The sequence below is a fragment of the Drosophila obscura genome, unplaced genomic scaffold (assembly GCF_018151105.1).
Source record: "Drosophila obscura isolate BZ-5 IFL unplaced genomic scaffold, ASM1815110v1 contig_4, whole genome shotgun sequence".
Classification (NCBI taxonomy): domain Eukaryota; kingdom Metazoa; phylum Arthropoda; class Insecta; order Diptera; family Drosophilidae; genus Drosophila; species Drosophila obscura.
Window position 1 is genome coordinate 11,241,884 of NW_024542828.1, and position 12,511 is coordinate 11,254,394.

General features: G+C 42.3%; 1 protein-coding gene across 2 annotated transcripts in view; it reads left to right on the forward strand.

Moving 5' to 3' along the window:
- Positions 1-1,511: 1,511 nt before the first annotated feature.
- LOC111070077 (trophoblast glycoprotein) overlaps positions 1,512-12,511 on the forward strand; it is a 45,139-nt gene continuing 34,139 nt past the window's right edge. Inside the window, exon 1 of one of the 2 annotated variants that reach the window (XM_022360380.2) lies at positions 1,512-2,182. The gene's annotated coding sequence lies outside the window, so the exon portion shown is untranslated. The remainder of the gene's footprint in view (positions 2,183-12,511) is intronic. The other variant, XM_022360379.2, reaches the window with a different exon arrangement.

Here is a 12,511-nt window from a genome sequence, read left to right on the forward strand (position 1 = left end):
GAGAGTGAGAGTGCAAGAGGAAAAGCAGGCCTGTTTAAAGGTGAATGGAAATCGGGACAGAGATCAGGTCTGAGCGGAGCTTAAGAGCGGATTTGCATGTTGCCTGGCTGTTTTTAAAAGCAATTATGACAGAGAGAGAGAGAGAGAGAGAGAGAGAGCGCGAGAGAAAAATGTATATTTAATTTGGAATCCGATTTCGAAATCTGAAAGCAATTATTTCGGCAAAGAACAGTAATTGCATATTTTGTGTGTCGTATCCCGAAAATTCGTTTATCCTCTGGTCAAAAATGCTAATCTCTTCTTCTCCTCTTCATCTCTTTAACTCCCACGCCCTCTGCCCGTCCTGCCCTCGCTCACTCCATCTCTCTCTCTCTCTTTGTGTTTGTGTGTGTGTGTTAAGCAGAGCATGCATAATTCGAATGAAAATTAATTTGTTATTAGTTTGCAGCAAACACAAACACAAATCACAAGCAACAGGCAGCACGACAAGGGAGAGGGGCGAAAGTCAAGGATGAGGAGCAGCAGTGCAGTGTCGTAACAGAGTGGGATGGATGGATGGATGGATGGATGGGGGAAGGGAAGTGCAAAACGTTGAAAACCAATAAGTATGGCCCGGCATAAAGCTAGCCTCATTACCACCCCGTCAAAGAGTGAGAGTGAGAGGGCAAGCTTCGACAGCGTCTTGCTAAATTTACATAAAACACCAAAGAAAAAAAAACAAGAACGAGGACTTTTACGGATGTCGAATGCGTTGGTACCCTCTCTCCTACGGCAGCTTTGTATAGGATAAAGGGAAATGATCTTTCAAACTGTGTGATCTAGAGAGATGTCCATCGGAAATACTTTTACTCTCTTCGTTATAAACAGCTGCCCAAAACACATCATACCCTCATCTACCAAGGGTATCCAAACAGAAGCAGCTACCGAAGAAGGAGAAGTTTAAAAAGCAACAGAAAATATTGAAGAAAAACTACACCAACATGAAATTGAAATTTAAATAAACCTTAAAATTGACTTAGCGACAGCGACAAAAACAGCAAAAAGCTTCGGTGACAGGAACTTAAGCAGCAATCAACCTGTCAGAAGAAAACTGTAAATTTGCATAAAAAAGCACACATAGCCAGAGGGAGGGAAAGGGAGAGTATAATGCATAGTTTCATATCAGTCAGCTTTAACCGAGCAGACAAAAAAACAACCTTTTTTCGTAGATTTTTCTATCGCTTTTACCGGTTTTTGTGCCGCTGCTTGTAAATTATTTAATATTTTTTTTTTACCCTTTCAAATCCACTCTACACCCCACAGTAGCAAAACTTCGGTGAAATATTTCTAGAAACATGCTGCAAGTACTCATCCTTGCGACGCAAAACTGAGTATGAGAGCTCTCTTGGACAGTGGTATATTAAGCAATGGGGTGGATTTTACCTCGCATGCGTTGCATTTTCTGGGCCGTTCTGCCTATTGTCCATACCTTGATATTATTTGTTGAGCACCAGCAACATTTGAAACGGGGGCTTTTGTGCCCCAAATGAAACCCCAATCGGCCGTGGACGCAGAAACAACAGCTAGTGTCGAATGGTTTTGTGAAAATCCATGGAAAACGAACCGCGAAAACTGTGACAACAAGCAACTGGTGTTATTGTCAGAGACAAAAAATATATTCCACTCCAAGCTCGCGCCGCGGACAGGAAAACAAGATGTTTGTGTTTATGAACTCAGAAATCGGAATCTGAATCGTTGTTAAGCCGCGCCGTTGTAACTGTTACCGCCTTGACCGGCACCGTTCCCCCTCCAGTGCCCCTCCAGCAAACAACCAACCCACTGTCCAACCGTCCAACGCTGACGTCGACGCCTACGCGCGCGACAAGTGAAGCGCACAGGTATTTGTGTTTGTATTGTGTGTGTATTGTATTCTGTGCCTGTGCCAGGGCCTGTGTGTGATTTTCCTTTTGTTTGCGGCCCAATTGTTGGTCTTAATTGAATTCTAGTTGCAGTCGCTAAGAGTATTGCAAAAAACGCAATAGAAAAAAACCATATTGGAAAAAGGTACAAAAACCAATAGCCACACACACACACGTCGATAAGAAGAGCAGAGCAGTGGCAGAGAAGCAGAAGCAAGTCAAGAAGCACATAAAAACCAGTTTTCAAGCAGAAGCAGCAGCGCAGTCGCAGCGGTCCAACTGAGGTGAGTTTTTGCATGAGTGTGCGTGTGTGTGTGTTGTATGAGACAATGTCTGAGCCGCCCGCCCACATAGTACCTGAAGCTCCGCGCCATCCAAGGTGTGCTTTGGGCAGGGTGATGCATTTCTGATCGCAGAAGAGAACTCTGTAGGAACACATATGTATGTATGTATACACAACTAGAAATATAATTTTCCTCTTTGTCACATGTGAAATACTTTAATTCGATCAAACACCAAACTTCATTAAACTCCCCCGCTCATCTTACCCCGTCGATAGCTTATTGAAGCCTTCCCACCCAATTGGGAAAACAGCAGAGCTCAAATCAAACGCAGATTCCGAAAACTTTAATTTGATTTTAGTACCTTTGAAAATTCAAATTATTCCCAAATAAAGGAGAGAGAAAAACGAAACGAAACAACATCGAAAACAACTTTGAGAAAATGCCAGTAAACTAAACTAATTTGCACAGTTTTGCGTTTGACAAACTTTGTCTCTCCAGTTAGCTGTCTCTTTTTCCCTCTCTGTCGCTTTGTTGACAAAAAACTCATTTGGAGAAGAAGCAAAACTAAAACAACAGCAAAAAAAATCGGAAAGACCTCAAAGCTATTTCTGGATAACGAAGTGCTATATACCCTAGAGAACTCCAATACAAAATCTTCCATTTGTAACTATGGCCTGCTTTTTCTATAAATCTTCCGTACACTTCCCATCTTAAATTTCTTTCGTTTCCAACTTTCGATCATGCCGATCATACCCTTTTTTTTCTGCAAATCCTACAACAAACGAATAATGAAAGCACACAAAAAAAGAGCTCCTAAAAAGTTTTTAATTGTCAACTTTAAGCCGATGCCGAAAGACCCGAAAGTCAAGAACAGACACGAGACAGAAGAGACATAGATAGAAGAGGCGAGGGGAAGTGCTTTTAGAGAAGGGAACAATTAGTGGGGTATGAGTAGAGGGAGAGGAGACTGAGATGACAGCAGTCGAAGTTGGGTTTTTTTCTGGCTCCTCTCCTCCTTCTCCATTGTTTTATGGGGGAGAAACAATCACTAATTGAAATTTAGGTTTTCCCGCTCTGGCTCCCCCCTCCTTTATTCCTCTTTTTATGCAAAATGGAATGTTTAATGTTCTGTGTGGAACATTTGTTGCCTTGTGGGTTATTTATGCAACAACTACAGTAGCCTTGGAGGTTTGTATTGACAGTCAGAAGAGAAAAACGAGGGGGAGGAAGGGAAGGGGTTTCTCCTGGGCAACTCAATTCAGAAATGGTAATTAGAGTTTTCCTTTGCTGCTACGAATATAACTTTTCGATGCAAGTCTTTAGATTGACTCCATTTTTCCCCTCAATTGTTTTGTGTTTTCCAAATGAATTTTCTTTTGAAAGAAGTTTTACCCTACTTTTAACTAGAGTTTTTCCTAAGGAAAACGCTTGTTTTTCTAAGCAAACTTTAGTTTCCAGCTATTAATATTTAAAACTTTAATCAAGATCTGCCGACTAGTATAATCCCATTTTGTGATGAACTTTAATCAAATTTTAGTTTTGTAAGCCTGAAGTTAGTTTACGTTAAAGCTACTTCCGCCTTGCGCTACCTCCTCCCTTGCTCTATCTCCCGCCTGTGCCATAAATGTATCCTTGTATCTTTGAATCCCTATATCATCCTTATATTTTCTACTTTTCCTCGGGGGAAAATGGGCATCAACTGATTATAATTTGTTTTCTGCTGCTGCTACTGCTCCTCCATTTGCTGCTGCTACTGTTGCATCCTTTTGCTGTTGCACTCGTATTTCATAGTTTGCCTCAATTACGACTCCTCTGACTGGTATCCTGCATCTATTGTTATCAGCAGCAGGTCCTGCATCCTGCATCCAGCATCTCATGCCACTCCTTTGATGGGGAACTTTTGTTTTCATGCCATTTTTCATATACTTTCGTTAGGCGACGCACAAATTAAAAGTTTCCTTCATGCAAGACGAGAAACAGCAGCAGGAGGGGGATAGAGAGATAGATAGAGCAGCTAGGATATAGCTTGGCTAGGGAATCCCCCTCCCCCATATTTTTATATTTTTCTATCGCTGCCAGAGAGGGAGCCATGAAAACTTTGTCCTGGAGACCCGAAAATGGACTCAACTTTCGCTGGGGATTCTGCTCGGGAATCCCCTTCCTGCTGGTGCTGCTGCTTTTGCACCTCTTTTCCACCCCACAGACAACACTTTCTCTTGGCCAAATATTTGGCATATATTCTCCTCAGAAAAAGAGGCGGGAAAGTGGCAGAATGGAGACCTTCCTAATTTGTATGCAAAAATTCCAAAATAATAATATACATCAGAGATCCATAGAGAGGACACACACATGGATGGAGCTTCCTTTTGGGAGTAGTATCTGTGTGTAAAGAGTTGCTATGGAGTCCGTATCTGTATCTGTGTGGATGTGTGTATCTAAGGGATGCCTTTCGGTGACAGTTTATAATTTCAATCAGTGTCACATTCGTGACAAGTTGTGTATGTTTTATTGCTGTCTGCCACATGACCCGAAACAGCAGCAGAAATTTCCCTGGGAAACCCTTCCCTTCTGTTTCTCTTCTGACTCTCCAATTGAATGGAAGTTCATTTTGTGGCTTATTTGCCAAGGAAAAGTGCAACAAAAACATGCAAACTGCAGCAAATATTTCTGTATATTTATGGGCAAATGAGTAAGTTTTGACTTTCAATTTGGAGACAGAGAAAGAGACACAGAAACATATTGAAAGAGAGATTGACAGAATGAGATATAAAGCCACTAGAGACCACACTTTTCTATCTTTATTCTGGCAGGAGATACTGATAGCTACAGATACAGATACATTCATTCATTCACTCGTACAGAGTGGCACACAGCACATTCTGTCTGTGGATGGATGGATGGATGATTGCTGCAGAGAATGACACATACAATTGTGTGGCAACAATGTTTTTTTAAAGGAGTCCAATCTGGTGCTTGGGGAGAGAATGGAATATTGGATTGGAATAAGTCCAAAACGGAGAGAGAATAAGGATACAAATATTGATTATATTCCTGCTATACAAATTAAGGACTAAGAGACATTTCAAAGGATTTGATTTGGTGATTCCCCAAAAGTAGGCTATAAATAGATTAAGCTTAAGAACTGACGGTTTTCCTGATTTTCTGTTTTGTTCGATTAAACTTCATTTAGAAGATAAATAAATGGGAAATTCCTTTATAATCCCATTTATCTTTTTAATTAAATTATTTTCCCCTGTATTTTCCTGAGTTTAGAGAGGAAAATCTCAGTCTTAAATCGCATTCGTAGGATACATTTCCCCCCCTGTAATTAATTAATTAATTCCCCTCTACGGAATTACACTTATGTAAATGTGGGCCTTGGTATCCACTTTAATTGGGTTCTAAATTGCAACAATTTAATGCCTAATTATATTTAAATTTGACAGGCCATTGGATTTGGGCGTGGTAAGGGAAATAAATGCCAGGCATAGCCATTGGATTGGCATTGGCTTTCTCCTTCTCAGAAGTCAAGAAAACAGAAAAAGAGAAGTAGGAAAAATCAGGGAAGGAATGAAAGGACGACAAGACGACTGATAGGTGTAATCCGAGGAGCTTAGACCCTTCTCCAAGCACCCAAAACATCTCCTTCAGCTCTACTTCTTATGGCCTCCTCTCCTCTGCTCAACGGAAGGCTCTACCTTCAGAGGTAGAGCCTCTACCTCTCCTCCCTTTAGAGCCAAACCAACCAGGAGGGAGGGAGGACAGCCGAATGTTGGCCCAGCAGTAATTCACACAATAAGCCGCAGACAGGAGGCAGAAAAAAGTAGAAAGGAAACAAATGAGTGGGGTTTCCCGTTCGCAGGGCAGCATTTCAGGCAGAGGTGTTACCCAGCACTGGAGTTTCTTGTTTATGCCGCATTTAATGAAGGAAACTCCAGCAGTTCTCTTTCTTCATGACATAGCCCATACCTCCCACAGGGGCGGGTTACCCTGTAGATTTGTCCAGGTATAAAAATAAATTCCGGGATGAGGAGGGATAGAAAACAGCAGAGCGGGAGGACGAGTGTGGCAAATGAGAAAAGAAAATGTTCCTGAAGCTCGTGGCAGCAGCAGCTTGTGGCACGTTCCATCACACACACACATACACACACACACGGATGGAATGGAATGAGCCGCAGAGGAGTGGCAGTGGCAGGGGCCAGGTGGCAGGTGGCAGACAAACGGACTTGTGGCATGCCTCAAAGCCAGAATGTGGTTCAGACAGAAAGAAATAGAGAAAAAGAGAGAGGGAGAGAGATTTTAGCTGAAAGCAGAAGAAAGAAGTGCTTTAGACGGGGAACCTCTGCCTCTTGCCATTCGAAACTTTTCGGCCCCAAAGTCTGTGGCTCTTTAACACGTAAGCGACAATTACTGGCAATTGTTGCACTAGCAGATACTCGTTCGTGCAACAGCAGCAGCAGCAGCAGCCTGGAAAATGTAGACAGAAAAATCCACCTCCGTGAGTCATAAATTTGCATCGACGCCTCCACTTTCGAGAGGGGGAAAAGGGTGCCAGACAGATATACAGATACACAGATACGAGTAATGTATGCAGTCGTGCCCCCTAACATATACGCACACACACACACAGACAATGTATCTCTCAGATACAAAACAATTAAAGCCATCGCATCGCATCGTTGCAAGCAACCGCTTTAATTGTGATTTTATGCAAATATTTTCCACTCTTAAAGGTTGGGCTTTTGCGATTGAATTAAATCTTCGCCTGGTGGGGTTTAATTCGCTTTATGAAATTTACACAAATATATTTCAGCTTTTTGGGCTGTGATTCATCTCTCAGATACTGTGTATCTTTTATGGGATAAATATGAGAGCTGCTTGGCATCATCTCTGGCTCTGTGTTGCTGCTGAGCTGCAGTTTTGCAATTTAGTTGAGATTTCTGCCTCTGTTGCTGCCCCTGTTGCTGCCCCTGCCACTGCAATGCATCTTCATCTTTGAAACTTTCGTGTCGCTGCATCTTTCAGTTGGCAGATTGGAGCCAAGAGTCTTAGCATTTTGACAGGATAAAAGCAGGCGTCGGGTGTTGAGCGATTCGCTGCCACAAGTCTCTTTTGAGATTGCATGGATCTTCTTTTGATTTGATTGAAAGGCAGCGTTTGAGCCATCGTTTAAGTCAAGTATGAACGAATAGTTTGATCATATATTTAGTATAGTATGTTTAGCCCTATGTATATTCCCATTCCTATTTTACTTTTTTTATCAAATATTTAAACTGCAACAACATATTTTTGTTTTTACCAAAACTGTATGCAGTTAAAACAATGGCAGTGGAGTGGGGCAGGGGCAGGAAGCAAAGAAGGTTTGATGAGATTCTATAGACACAGAAGAAGAGAGAGAGAGAGAATACCGTGGGAGAACTACCTGCATATTTGAATCATCGGAAATTGTAGCAGAAATTGTGGCAATCAATTTGCTTAGAGCACATACAAATACAAAGGACTCGGTACCTGCATTTGCTGCTGCGCTTTTGGCTGCCAAGGCACCTCTATCCCCCTTTTCCTCTTCCTTCTGCTTGCACCACTCCCCTCATTAGCCATAGGAGCCATAAGTTTAATTTGTGGCCAAAACGTGAGGCACACACACTCCCCTCCTAGGCCAGCAGAGTGCGAGAGAGGAGAAGAAAGAGAGAGAGCGAGAAAGAGAGGTGGAGGAGGGGATGAATCGTGTGGCAAACAAATGGACATGGAAATCATTGAATTACTAATGCGGCAAGCGTGGAAGGGGCACTGTTAGAGAGTCCTGTTAACAGGAATCAGGAATCACTGAGCAGAAGAGGGGTGGCATGGAGCTGTGTTTGGAGTCTTGGGGAATGGAGTTCTGGAGGTGGAAATTTGTAGGAAAATGGTCAATGGTGAATGGAAATGGGGGATTGCAATGTGAAACCAATTTGCAGGCCAATTGCCAATTGTAAGGCCAATTTCGAAAATGGATGTGTGAAAAGTTGCCACAAATTAGAGGCACACGCACAAGGAGTCAGGAATCGGAATGGGAATCGATTTCCATGGACTTCCTTAGAAGAATTTCCTTTGGCTTTTCATCAATTAGATTTTCCTGAGAATCGAAAAAACATTTCTCGAGCTTTGGATTTCATTTTCGATTTCTCCTTTGAGGTTTTTCGTCTGTCGTCTTTTTGCTGCTGCTCGAAGTAAATGCGTTTGCTCCAAATGAATTTTTAAGGCATTTCCCCCTCACTCACCCATTTCTAAAGTCATTCGAAAATCGATTTAAAGGTTAGCTTTTTTTTTTTGGCATTCGACTTACATACGACTTTTGGGGAAAAGGCAAGGAAAAGTGCAACACTTATCAGTCAATGTCGGTGAAAAGGGAGGGGTGGTTGAGAGTATATACACCTCTGGCACCCTTGCCCCTCCAGCCACTTCTACTCCCATTTTAGGGGCAGCCATATTTGCAGACGTGTAAGTGCTTTTGCGGCATTCATTTCGACATTCAATTGGAAATTGGAATGAAAGTCGGAATGAAACTTGAGCGATTTATTTGCCCCTTAACATTTGCCCCCATGCACCCTTCGCCCAAAAGTCGAATGCGAAAATTGGGAAAAACCCAGCGCTGTGTTTGGGGGCAGAGATCATTAAAAAATTGAACAATTTTCTGATTTATTTGCGCAACGAGCGCGAAATGAAAATGAGAAAAATGGCGTAGACATTCCATTGCAAGGAGGGTCTATATGAAAAGGGTGGGGCATCAGTACTAGGGGTGCCTTTTCATTTAAAGTCTAATGAGTATTTTGGAGGAGTTTTGGAGGAGAAAAAAGAACACAGTGAGAGAGAAAGATAGATTCCTTATATTTTGTTGCTTTAACATTTTTCCTCCACTTGTGTTTCTCCAAAACATAACTTTCGGGGGAAATTGCTTGCAATTTTCTACGGCTCTTTGGGGGGAAAAACCAAATGAAAGTAAAGTAAAGGAGGAGCAGAAGGAGAAGCAGTAGAAAGGGGAAGGGGAGTGTCGCTACTCTACTCCCATTTCGGGGACTCCTTAGCATGCCCCACCATCATCACATTTTTGATAAGACAGTCGCTCCAATTGTCTATGCGCCCCTCCAAATATCTTGGGGCTCCCTCTCTCAAGGACCCCTCCTGCCTCACACATACATATGTGAGTGTTTTGTGCTTAGGCGGGGGCGAAGCACATTGTCTGCCAGATGCTGCCTTTGCTGTTCTGTCCCAAAAGCTTCAGGACCTCCGGTTATGAGGTATTTTTTCTTTGTTTATTTTGTTTGCTGTTGTCTTTGGTTTTATTTTCATGGTAATACCCTTGCTTTCAGGGGGAGGGGAGCTTTCTAGGGAAATATGGAATATAGAACGCAATCTTGGTACACTTTTTAGCTATTTTTGTTCAGAAATTTTAGGGAAATGAATGGTAAACACATTTTAGAGGTAAGACACCCAGAAAAACCAAAAAAAAAAATTAAATTTGATAGATGTTTCATTTCTCGTTCAATTATCATCGAATTATAGTTCAAAGATCATCGAATCCTTTCAGAACTGATCCATTCGATGAGTTCTCTTGGGTTTTTGGTTACTCTGTGAAAGAAATAATGAATTTTTTTTATTTTTGGTTTCATCTGGCATTCAATTGTTTTTGATTTTTCTCCTCAGATTGAAAAGTAATGAATTTGCTTTTATTTTTCTGCTTTCCTATTTCCCGGCAGGGCATTCCCCATTCGTCTTTAGCTTCTTGCCAATTCTGTTGTTGTTGCTGGTCTCTTCATTCTTTTGCTTTGTTTTTAACCATTTTTTGGGCTGTTATTACTCTTGTTTTTTGTGTGTTATTGCTGCCACGCTGCTGCTGCTGCTGTTCGGGCCATGGCCATTGGCTCCATTATTTTTGGACCCCTGTCTGCCCCCTGCCACCCCGTAGGGTGATGGGGTATAGGGAAGAGTAGAAAGAAAGGGAGAGAGGGAGAGGAGTGATGCTGTGGTTTGCTTCGGTGTCTTCTGGGAGGAGCCGTAGCAGCCGCGGCCTCCGTATTTCATTATCTACTTATTTGTATGTGTGAGTGAAGTGCTGAGTGTGTGGGTTTTTTGCATACTCTAGAAAAGCTGTAGAGGGTCCAGGGGGTATATTGTACTGCATAGGAGGAGAGCCAGCCCGCTCGTTTGCAGATGCCAATGCAATCTTTTGCGTGTCTTGCTTGCTCGCCACGATCTCTGGTCAATGGGTATCATTGGGTCGACTCTGTAGCATGCGCCTACTACCCCACTGCTTCAATGTTTTTTTGTTTTGTTTTCTCTGTATGTGTTTGGGAGAGTGCAATGAATTGAGGATTTCGCTTCGTTTTTCGTTTCGTTATCGCCTTTCGCTGCCTCATGCTCCTCTTCCCCCAACTCTCCAGCTATCCTGCTCGCACACTCCTGTTGCTCTCTCTCCTGCGTTCCTTATCTTTTACTTCTCCTCGCTGGAGCTCCATCCACCGCGCTGCGCCCTCCCCTTGCATTATGTTCGCCTGATTAATTTCTGAGTCGCATTTTGGACTTCGAATTTCGCTAGAGGGAGAGAGAGAAGAAGATCTTTCCTCTGAGAGTGAGAGGTGGCATATTGGTTAGTAGTTTCCCACGCAACTTGCTTCCCACACAGCTCTCTCTCTCCTTTCCTGCTCCCCTTTTTTGGCTTCATTTTGCTTCTTAATTGCATATTTTTGCCGCCTTAAATGTTGGTTTTATGGGATGTTCTCTCTCTCTTCTCTTCCACTGTCTGTTCTTTCGTTCTGCCTTGTTGTTGTAGCTCTTTCGTTCTCTTATTAATTGCGTAATTTAGTTACGGGTGTTTGCCTCTTAGCCACAAATTCATGATAGCCCAATGATGATGCCAAAAGTTGGCCAAAAGCTTGAGCTACAGATTTCCATCCTTTTATCTGCAGAAACTTTTTGATATTTTGATTAAGCGGGAGGGATATTCTCTATAAATCAATGACACATTGAAAATTAAAGGATAAAGATTGAGACAGAATTGATTGTTGATTCGATTTTTGAATGGTTTAAAAAGTTTAAAAGAGAAAAAAGGGAGCCTGACCAAATCCCGTATGCTGATATTTTTTGGTATTTTTTAAATATTTTAGAAAAAGTCTTAAAGATAGGCAAGTACCGGAAAATAATAAAATGAATGTGTATTTATTTTAAGTATCCATTAAATTCTTGTCATTTTTTTACCATCACTACCCCATTTACCTTACATATTCCTTCCCTAAACATTATGTAAAGCTACCATTTCTCTTGTTCCTTCGTCTCCAACTTTTTCGGGATATTTATACCCTATTAAGGGGTCGTTCTGCCTCACTCAAGGACACAACACACACACAGCGCCCCCTTCCCCACTCGTAGATGGTGGAAATTATTGAATTTTTCGCCTAATTTACTGCCGTTTACTTATTTCTATATTCATAAGGCGAACAAGAGGGGAAAAGTTTATTGTGTTGCCACGTAGCGTTGCGTTTACGTAACGTAATTTACAACATACGTAGGGGGGAGCGGAGGAGAAGCGGGTCACAAAGCGTGGGATGTTGGCCATAAAAAACTTTACCAAGAAAACTCATACACTGCTCCTGCCAGCTCCTTTGCCTCCCCTCTTTGCTGGCTCCTCCCTCTGCTGCCTCCTCTGATTTCTCTTACCCAAAGCTTTGGGGCAACGTTTATATGTATGTAAATATATACAAGCGTACATACATACATATGTATGTATGTATGTATATTTTGTTGCAAATTGAATTCTGGCGATGGCAGGAGGCACAACTTTTTGTCACTTTCTTATGTTTGATGACAACTTCTGTAGATAGATTTGTATCTTGTGCCTGGAGTGCCCTAAGAACATGTGTATTTTGTGGAATTGGAAGGAGTATCAATAAGGCCGGTGGAGGAACAAGTTCTGTGGCAAAAACAAGCGATTTCTGCTGCCGAAACACTTTGCTTATTAAGTGCCTCCACACACATCAAACATAAAAACAAAAAAGGAAGCAAGTGAGAAGAGTGGGTTTCATACAGCGAAAACGATTCCCAGGCCTCTGGGCATAAGCCACGACACGACACACGCACTCGATGGAAAGAGGAAAAAAAACGAGAACGAGAACCAGAACCGAAACAGAAACAGAAACTTGTTTAACAGCATTTTTCGCTGTCTGCCGCATGCCCCATGCCCCATGCCTCGTTCTCCTGCTGCTGCCTACTCCTTCTGCACCCAAAAAGGAGGCGATTTCCTGCCTAAGATGGACTATGGACTGGACTGCTTCGATGGTCATTCCTCTTCGCTTCCCA